Source organism: Natator depressus, chromosome 9 (assembly GCF_965152275.1).
Source record: "Natator depressus isolate rNatDep1 chromosome 9, rNatDep2.hap1, whole genome shotgun sequence".
NCBI classification, from domain to species: domain Eukaryota; kingdom Metazoa; phylum Chordata; order Testudines; family Cheloniidae; genus Natator; species Natator depressus.
In genome coordinates this window covers 51,117,395-51,126,925 of record NC_134242.1, presented here as the reverse complement: position 1 = coordinate 51,126,925, position 9,531 = coordinate 51,117,395, and positions in this window count along the sequence as shown.

Genomic DNA, 9,531 nt, shown 5'->3' with positions numbered 1-9,531 from the left:
TTCTCCCACCTCTCAGTCTGCTCCTCTGGCCACCCCATTTCTCTCCCTTCACCTATAGTCTTTTTCTTTTCGCCCCTTCTCACAAGTGGCCAGTCTCTTTCCATCCCTCACTTAGGGCCCCAACATTTTTCTATCCTCCCTCTCACCCAAGGCTATTGGTATTTTTCCCTCATCCCCTTCCCGTGCACCCTGAGTTTCATTTCTCACCCCTCAACTCTAGTCTCTTCCCGGAACCCTGAGAGTGGTGTGGGGTGAGACTCCTGGGGTCAGCACCTCCAGGAGAGCAAAGCTGCCACTAACACCTCCCTCTCTCAATGACTCATTCACACAAACACTATTTCAGCACCATTCCCATCTCCCCTGAGTGCCATCAGCTGCCCAGGTTTTCCCCTCAGGGTTCCCTCTGGCACTGAGGGCAGCTTCATGAACACACAGAGATTCTACTCTGTCATTGCACTGATCATCCGGGGGCTGCTTAGACCATCACATATCTGGTGCCCATGTCCCTGAATCTCAAAGGTCACACTGATTTCCTTCTAAAGAACCAGAGTGGGATTTTCAAAAGCACCAATGTGGTTTAGGAGCATACATCAAAGGGGTTTATGCGTCTACGTTGCTTAGGTGCTTTGGAAAAGTCTCACCCCTGGAACGTAATCAAATGCATCTCCCTATATGTCTAGACCAGCAGTTCTCAAACTGTAGGTCAGGACCCCATTTTAATGGGGTCACCAGGGCTGGTATTATACTTGCTGGGGCCGAAGCCAAAGCCTGAGCCCCACCGCCCAGAGGGCTGGAGGGCTTCAGCCCTGGGTGATGGGGCTCAGGTTACAGGCCCCACCCCTGGGACTGAAGCTCTTGGGCTTTGGCTTTGGTCCCCCCACCCGGGGTGGTAGGTTTGGGGCTTTGGCAGGTCTTGGGTGGGCTCAGGCTTCAGTTCTTCCTCCTGGGGTCATATAGCAATTTTTGTTGTCAGAAGGGGGTCACAGTGCAATGAAGTTTGAGAATCCCTGGTCTAGGCATTTACTCTACCCTCATCAGCATGGTATCTGAATGGGATAGAGTTTTCTGACGCTGAGAATTTTTTTTGTACCTGTGCTAGGGACATCTGGATAGCAGCAGAAGGTGACTCAGCCTTCCAGTCCCAACACATAAACATGCTGCTGAAAGAGCAACTTCAAAGTCTGTGTAAGGAAGGGAACAACATCAGAACTAGCATTGGAGATGTAGAGAAAGCCATGAGCAGCATGGAAGCCGAGCTCAGCAGGTAAAGGCAAACAGCCTGGAGTTTTACATGAACATTCCATCCATTGATGACATGTCCGAGGATGCCAACAACTCAAACACTCTTGAGCAAGACTAGATCTGCACTTTCCCTGTTGAGCTAAGATAAGAGGAAAGAATTGGGAATATAGCTGTCTAAGTCAACCAGCCATCATTGCCCCCTGCTTCTCATTTCCTTGTATTCATTTGCAGAGTATTTCTTAGTAACTCACATTTCCCTAAGTAAATGTTTCACTGATCTGCACAACAAGAATTCCAGGCCATCAGCCCATCAATTCCGAGCAACACACCAGAGCATCCGGGGGTTGCATGTGTAGCATGCAGGAGATCAGCTCTGGTAGGGCACAGAATTCAGAGTTAAGCTTCTAAGTGATTACTGGAAATCACACGAAAGGGAAAATGAAATGACGCAGTGATTGGGCTGCAGTTTCCCCCGCCCCTGACATTAGCCATCAGTTTCGTGCTGTGCCATGGACAAGCCTCTGCCAGTGACTTACTTACCACGGTGCATCAGACTGGGGCTCCTTCTCGTGGCCAGTACCAAGTGCTTCAGAGAAAGGAGGAAGAACCCCTGCCATGGGCAGCAAGGGGAAAGTTTCTTCCTAACCCCTGTAATTTACAGGTTATTGACAAGTTGCCAAAATGACATTTGGACTTAATTCACCTCTGCGGAGGCAGAACAATCCCATTGCCACCTTTCTGAACCAGTGGGATTAGCACTGGACACCAGCTGTGGCTCTAAGGATACTTCCCCCTTCACATTCCTAGGGTCCGCTGGCCTCAGCCCCTGCCCTCTGGCTTACAGGCAGAGCGGCCTGGCTGCAGACTCCCCAGCAGAACAGGCGACCTGAGTTCACATGATGCTACATCTTCACTCAGTGTCAGCACATAAAAAGACCCCAGAGGATCCTGGGGCAAGAATAGGTTAGGGGCCCCCTTCCCAATTCCCATATCAGAAATTTTGCTTAACCCCAACATCATAGCCCCCCAGTGTCCCCTGGTTCCCCAACTCACCCCACACAACTCTCCCAACTGCACTGATCTCTTCACCCCATTGCCCCCCAACACTCCCTGCTCACCCACAGACCCCCAACAACTCACTCACAGCCTTTCACCCAGCACCCCCAGGCTCCTCCTGGCCACTCACTGGCACCCGCCCCCTTACCTCCCCCTCCAGCTCAGTGGTCTGCTCCAATCTGGGCTGGGGTGGCTCCTCCCAATCCTGGCTCACCAAAGGCTCTATTCACTGTCAGTGCCCACTTTGCACTCGCCCAGCACAGCCTGAATTTGAGTGATGAGTGGCATTGTGACCTGGTGCATGGGCCCGCAGTGCCACTCAGGTTTGGCCTGGCCTCCCATGTCATGATGGAGAGATGAGCGGGCCAATCTAAGTGGCGTTGCAACCCCTGTGCACCTGGTCTGAATACCCCTCAAATTTGGACCAGCTACCCCACCGCTCAACAGTGGTGTGGTGGAGCCAAATTTGAGTGAGTGGCATTGCGACTCTGTGCACCAGGTGAAGTGCTGAAGTGCTACTCCATCTAGTTGGGACCCATAATTTTGTGGGCCCTGTTGCAAACATATGCAGCTATGCCATGTGACATGGATTTTGCTACCAAAGGCTGCTGGCAGATCCTGGACTGTGTGTGGAAAGACTTTGAATGCACAAGCTAGCATACCTCAGCCCTAGGGCATTTTCTTTCATAGAATCATAGAAGATTAGGGTTGGAAGAGACCTCAGGAGGTCATCTAGTCCAACCCCCTGCTCAAAGCAGGACCAACCTCAACTAAATCATCCCAGCCAGGGCTTTGTCAAGCTGGGCCTTAAAAACCTCTAAGGATGGAGATTCCACCACCTCCCTAGGTAACCCATTCCAATGCTTCTTCACCCTCCTTTCATTTCATGCATGACACAAACATCTCCATCCATTACCTGCGCAATAGTCACAGGTTATACAGTTAGAGACCAGTTGCTAGCGGGAGATACATTCACACCAACCATCTATTACACTTGTTCATGACTTCAGTTTAGGTTAGCAATACACCATCTTGACAGTCCATGATCCGGAGAGAATTTCACCAAAATTCCAGGAGTGGGCAAAGCTGTGTCAGAACGTTCTCAATCCCAAATAGCATCACAAAAAAGAAAAGCTAGACAATTATCATTTCCTAATGACCACGGTGAAAGTCTGGGTGAGAGAGAGAGTGCAAAAAGTGGAAGGTATAATGGAGAAGACAGACCTATGAAAAGTTTTGTGAGGGGGGCAACTGCCTGCCTTTCCCCATAGTACCTGACAACCCTGCCATGACTGGTTGATTCCTTTTTTGCCCCCTCTTGTTCATTGTGTATGCCCAATGCTGATTAACAGGAGTTCCCAAACTTTTTGCTGGCTTAACCCCATTTTAATGAACTATTTCCTCCGGGGACCCCAGACAGCAGAGGGGATGCCATTTTGTAGGCAAAATGGCATCCTCCATACACCATGACCTCTCATGCAGCATGTATGCAAGGTCATGCTGTATGAAGCAAAATGGGGTCCTCCACACACAACCCCATCTGCTGATGGCGCCACACCCTTTGGGGGTCATGACCCACCATTTGGGAACTACTGATTCATAGACTTACATTTGAGGCTGAAAGTCAATGGCACTAGTTCTCCTAAGTCACATGGGTACTTCTGAAAACCCCACCTCTAAAGTATGCTGAAAGAGTCAGAAGCACCAATGATAAACTGAACTGAATAAATGTCAGCCAGGGATTCACAATCTAGCTCAGCCTTTGAGAATCTGTAGTAAACAGCTCCATTGCTACATTAGCAATCTTTGGATTATAATTTTATTGTCTTGAGTTTATTTCGCCCCTCTGATGCATACAGGATAAAACAGGCAGAAACCATGAAAACGCTTTTAGAAGCAGAGATCCAAACAACCAAGAAAACTCTGGAGGAGGAGCGTGTGTCAGCCTCACAAAAGGAACTTTACCTCAGGAAGCTGGTAGTGTTACATTGTACCTAATAATGGAATTATTCCACATTTCTTATTTCAATAAGATTAACAACAACAACTATTTTATTATTGTGTAGATTACTCTTTTAGGACACTACGCTATTACTAACAGCAACAATAATAAGTGTTACCTAATAGAAGAATATATCCCAATAATAAAACAGATTATTATTATTATTGTTGCTGTAGTTTTTGAAATAAAGTCTCCGAGATTAATTTTATTAGAACATATGGATATGAGATGTCCTGGAAAATGAGAATGAAAGCAAGTAAAATAATCAGGTGGATTTCAGTGCAAAATTCAAATGCAGTGATTCTAAAGGAGAAGGAAAACGGATTTCTCTCAAACAGTGTGTATTTTGCTATTAAAATCTCTATACAAAGTTTCTGATTCTCCTGTCCCAGACCAGAGAGGTGTGGTCCCCTCCTTACTTTCACATCAGAGTGATGATGTTTTTTTGTCCCATCCCACAAGTTGTATCTATATGTGTTAGTTTGGAAACTCAGAGGAATCCAACAGAAAGCAACAAACTAACTGGTTAGTTCAACATTGGCAAGCAAGGTAAGAATAGGCCCAATAGTGTCTAACACCAGATGCTTCAGAGGAAGGTGCAAGGAACCCCACCTTAGGCAGATGCAGCTCAGAGCAACACCTGTATTGTATAACTAACAAAATACCATACTGTATAGAAAGCTTGACTCACCACTGGCATGCGCCCTTGTGGCACAGCATTGCAAAACAGCTCTTCTCTAGCACCCCCAGCAGACAGCTGCTCCAGTCCTGCGGTGGTCCCTCCTCTTCTCACAACTCAGCCATCCAGCCAAGTTATGCTTTAGTTCCACCAATTCTGGGGTAACAGAACCACAAATAAGAATCTAATGTCCCTACAAATGGTCTTCAGCCCTGCAGCCCTTACACCTTTCTCTCAGGCTTTTAGTCATCCACCTCCCCTTACAGCAGGGGCCTCATCCCACCTTCCCCTGTGGCTGGTAGGGGAACCCAGACCTTCCCACAACACTGGGTTCCAGCCCAGGGTACCAGCAGCCATGAGCTGCTCTAACAGACTCCTTACTGCAGCCTCCCTGGACATCTTCCTACCTTAGCCCATGAGCAGGTCTCTCCCAGAGACATCCTAGGTTCATCTTTCTTTCAGGGCCAGAACTCACAAGGCTGCTCCCTGGATAATCCTAAAATTACAGCTTAACCTAACTTCTGCCCTCCTCGATCTTGACCTGTTATCCCTCATAAGTTTCCCTTGTTCTTTTCCTCCACTGAACACCTCCCAGGGCTTCCTCCCTGGAAATCTAGATCCTGCCCTTTTATCAGGGTTCACCACCAGAGCCCACTGCACCCCAGAGGCTACTCTGTGTCTCTCCTGGCCTCCTGCCAGAATTCTCTACTCAGGTGAGGATGCCAAGGATCAGCTAACTCTCCCCGGGCTTCCTCCTTGCCTGTCCTAGTCTCTCCCCTTTCTAGTGCCAAGAGAGGAACTATAGTGTTCTTCCAACCCTCCCTGCAACCCCCTTCTGCTCTGGGCTTCCTCTTTTTATAGCACCACCCAGCTTTTCCTTATCTGGGCTTCACCTTCAGCCTGGCCCTCCCACATGGTGCAAGCAGGCGGGTTAATTGGGCTCAGGCTCCTGTTAACCAATGTAGGGTTTATACACCCCATCACACCTACCCAGTCAACAACATCACCATTGATATTTGAAATGTCAGCTTGCACAGCCACCATACCCAGTCCACAGAGTCAGTGGCAAGCCCTTTGCATTTCAGCCAAGGAATCTTTGTTCTTCCCACAGGAAAAGGACAATGAAGATTTAAATTTGAGGATTCTCATGCTCTCGGAGGAGGTATGTAGGAAAAGCGGATCATGCCCCCTGGGACTGTTTCCTTTTCACTCTAGCACAAAAGATAAACAACTTGTCAGCATGTATGTATAAAACCATGAGATGTAACACAATCCAGTAATGCACCTAAGAGGTTTGGAGGAAATCATGCACAGCAATGTGCTGAGCTGTGTTTGCAAATGAAATGGGTTACCAGTCCTCTCTGCCTTGTACCATTCATTCTATAGCACCTTCAATTCCCCAGATACAGGGAACTAACCCCACCCCACAACTCCCCAGGGGTGTGCAGGCTGATTAGCTTTATTGTATTAGCTTGTCTTGCCACAAATGTGGCTGCTGATCACACAGTTATTAAGTCCTTTTTAAGATCCAGCCATAGTATTCAGGACAGAGTCTGATCTCACTTACTTTGGATTTGCACAGTGTAACTTCACTGAAGTCATTGGAGATATCCCAATATAAAGTTAGGGATCTGTCTAGCTACTTATATGGCCTGCATCACCGTGCTATCTGAGACTCTCACAAGCATTAATGGATTTTATCTTCACCACACCATCTTACTAATGCACAGAGATTCTGTAACTTCCCCAAGGTGACACTGCACATCTGCAGCCTAGGTGGGAATCAAACCTAGTTTTCTTGACTCCCATTCCAGCTCCCTAGCTACCAAACTACCTGGCCTGCCCTGCTGTGAATATTCTTCCCTGGAGTCAATGGGATCTGAGCTAGACGCTTGCGGTACTTCTATTTGATCAAGTCAGGGATTGGTTAAAAAGGAGGATTAGAACGCTGTTCCTGATGCCCTTCATAATTCGGAATACCCAGTTTGCTGCTCTCCTTTCAGTCCCCATGGTTGATTCCATCATGCCTTACACCTTGGGCCGTCATTGACACCTCCGAGTGGGTTTAAAACACCATCAGATCAGAACAGGTGCATTTTACATCTACTTTGCACAAGTGTCAAGGATGGCATGAGGTGCAAGGCAGGGGGGAATCAGGCACCATATTAGATCAAATCCTGCTGTCCTGAATCATTCCTTTCTGTGTTGACATCAAAATGAATTTTTACCTCAAGGGAAGCTTGGTCTGATGAATCCTGGCTTAGTCTTTGCAAGAGCTTGCATGTGTTAAGCCTGCTGGGAATTATTGCTGCCCTTCAGCCTCTGCCCTGCAGGACATGGTCCTCCAGAACAGGGTGTGCTATTGTTCACTATGACGTGGCTATATCCTGAGTATTACCAAAACCTGCTCTCTTCACTAGGATGGACTTTGATAGCAAACATGCTAATAGCTTTTGGCTACCCAACCTCTCCTCCTAAGGGAAGAAGGATGGTCTTTTGATTAAGGCAGAGACCTGGCAACCTGGGTTAATTCCAGCTCTTTTATAGACTCCCAATGTGACTTTGAAACAGTCACCTGATCTTTCTTGCCCTCAAGACCTTAGTTATTAAATGGGGTAATAACCCTTCCTTTCTTCCACTCTTTGTCTTGTGGCTTTAGATCATAAGGGACTTAGACTTAGCTTTGCAGCACCTAATGTTTAGGCACTCTATCACCTAGTGGAATCCACAGCCCTGAGCTAGGTGCCCAGGCTCCCTGGGGGGAGCTAGGCACCTGAGAATAGGATACACCAAGGCTTACACGCTGAGTGGGGAGCCCCCTAAGGCAGCCATTATGAAGTGCCAAGGGGAGGGCTGGAGCCTAAGCCACACCTTTTCAAAGAACTTAGATGCTTAAGCCCAGTTTGAAGGGAGGTGCCTATCTCTTCATGGGGTTCACAGTATGAACCCTGTCCTGCAGTGAGGTGCCTAAATCCTTCCCCATGAAAAACTGAGACTGTTTCCCCCTTTGTTCCCTTTAGCCCAGGGGTTAGTGCACTCATCCAGGATTTTGGAGACACATGTGTGCCTGATGTAAGGGTTTGAACCCAGGTCTTAGGAGAGTGTCCAAACCACTGGGCCATGAGGTATTCGGGGGAGAGGGGGACTTTAAAAAAATCTCTTAATTGAAGCTGTTCTACTCTTTAGAAATAATTAAATATTCATTGGGACAGGGACTTGTGTCTGCCACATCTGAGGGGAGTGCCCTAACCACTGGGTAGTACCGTCATTCTTAGGCTATGTAGTCACTAGAAACATGGCAGCAGCACAGTTGTGGTGCTTCAGTGTAGATAGTCGCTACATCAACGGGAGGATTCTCCCATCACTGAGTTAATCCACCTCCCTGAGCGGAGGCAGCTGGGTCAAGTTAAGGTTTAGGTCGGCTGAAGTACATTGCTTACAGGTGTGGATTTTTCACGCTCCTGAGCAAGGGAGCTGGATTGACTTATTTTTTTAGTGTAAACCTGGCCTCAGTTTTTCTCTTGCCCAATGAATATTTACATGTCTTTTACATTCATTTGTTTACTACAATTAATTATTGTATCCTTTTAATTAAAAGGGAAAATTTTTCAAAAGCTACTTTTTAAAAAGCCACTTAGGCACTTGAAAGTCCTTTCAAATAAGGCAGTAAAGTGCCTAAGTCACTTTTTAAAAAGAGATGTTGGCTTCTAAGTCACTTAGGTGCTTTTGAAACATTTACCCCCAAGCATATGTCCATAGTATGTGCATCTGCAGAGACATGTGTTTTGCATTCCACCTCAGCTCCCTGAAATGGATCAGAACAGTGGAAGTAATTTGGCTTCACCTACAGACCGTACCTACAAATAGCAATGGAGACCACAGGGCATTACCACATATTGTAGATCATGCATATTGACAATTACATACCAGTCTGAGTGTCAGGTGCAGGTCATTTACACTGCAAGCAAAGCATCCATGGATCTCTGCTTTCCCTTTTGACAGCTGAGAAATTGGAGAAAAATTCCATGCTGGAATGGTCTGAATTACTCCAGTGTCTCACCTGGCCTGGCGCTCACAGAGATAATGAACCTGATTTGCTTTTCATCAGCACCTGTTGCTGCTCTGGTGAAATCAGTGAAATTACTCCTGATTCAGACCAGTGTAAGTGGGAGGAGAATCATGGCCAAATTCTGATCTCACGCTGTCAAGGTTCCTTCCCCACTCTGAATTCTAGGGTACAGATGTGGGGACCTGCATGAAAACCTCCTAAACTTACTTTTACCAGCTTAGGTTTAAACTTCCCCAAGGTACAAACTATTTTACCTTTTGCCCTTGGACTTTCGCTGCCACCACCAAACATCTAACTGGTATTTATTATTGGGAAAGAGTTCGTTTGGAAATGTCTTTCCCCCAGAAATCCTCACCAAAACCTTACACCCCCCTTCCTGGGAAAGGGTTGATAAAAATCCTCACCAATTTGCGTAGGTGAACACAGACCCAAACCCTTGGATCTTAAGAACAATGAAAAAGCAATCAGGTTCTTAAAAGAAGA